Genomic DNA, 777 nt, shown 5'->3' with positions numbered 1-777 from the left:
CAGCGGCACTGGGTTAAACTCAAAAGGGCCTGGCATGTATGCACAGTAGATGCATCAGGCTAAAGAACTTAAGGTTACAGAGAATGCTCCAAGATAGTAAAATACTTGTCTGCAATAACCCAGATAATCCAGAAATATTTCAAAAAGATAATGATCACAAAATTCATTTCCAATTGAAACAAATATGATAAGTCCATCAGTAATGTTTAAAAGAAGGAGCAGCAGTGGTAAGGTTTCAAAAAGGACAGGAAAAGAACACATAATTCTGATAAATGTTGCAAAAGCTGAAATGCGAAGATGTGAAAAGTAATATACCCAAAACATTATAGAAGTATCAAAGCAAAATCTATTTACGAAGTTTTTAAAATTCTATCTTTATAGGATCAAATCCATTTTAACCCACTCACAACAAAAGCTCCTGGTGCCATACAACACACACTGGGGTGTGTAATGAGTCAGTTGCTTGACAAAAAATTCAGGAAATATATATTTACCCTGCTCTCTGTGTTTGTGGCTGTAGCATAAATAACTGCATAGGTAATGAGGTTAAAAAGAGGTTTTAAGCTAATTTTGAGGAGCTGTTTCATCTTAACAGCCACGGCCAGGGCCAAGCAAGAGAACTATTGTTTTGGGTGCACAACTTGAGCAGGATTAGCTGTGCATGACACAGTAGGATATCACCAGTATTACACAGTCCAGCCAGGACATGATAGGCCATTATATATCAATGTGGTGGGTTAAGTGATGGAGAAGAAACAACTTATAACCATTGTAGAC

At 37.1% G+C, this 777-nt stretch overlaps 1 protein-coding gene across 1 annotated transcript in view; it reads left to right on the top strand.

Moving 5' to 3' along the window:
• Window positions 1-777, top strand: part of LOC119581780 (OTU domain-containing protein 3-like) — a gene marked incomplete in the record, with an annotated part of 62,630 nt that overhangs the window by 50,200 nt on the left and 11,653 nt on the right.

The sequence above is a fragment of the Penaeus monodon genome, chromosome 15 (genome assembly GCF_015228065.2).
Source record: "Penaeus monodon isolate SGIC_2016 chromosome 15, NSTDA_Pmon_1, whole genome shotgun sequence".
Taxonomy (NCBI): Eukaryota; Metazoa; Arthropoda; class Malacostraca; order Decapoda; family Penaeidae; genus Penaeus; species Penaeus monodon.
Note: the sequence above shows the minus strand (reverse complement) of the source record. Positions and strands in the feature narration are given on the sequence as shown.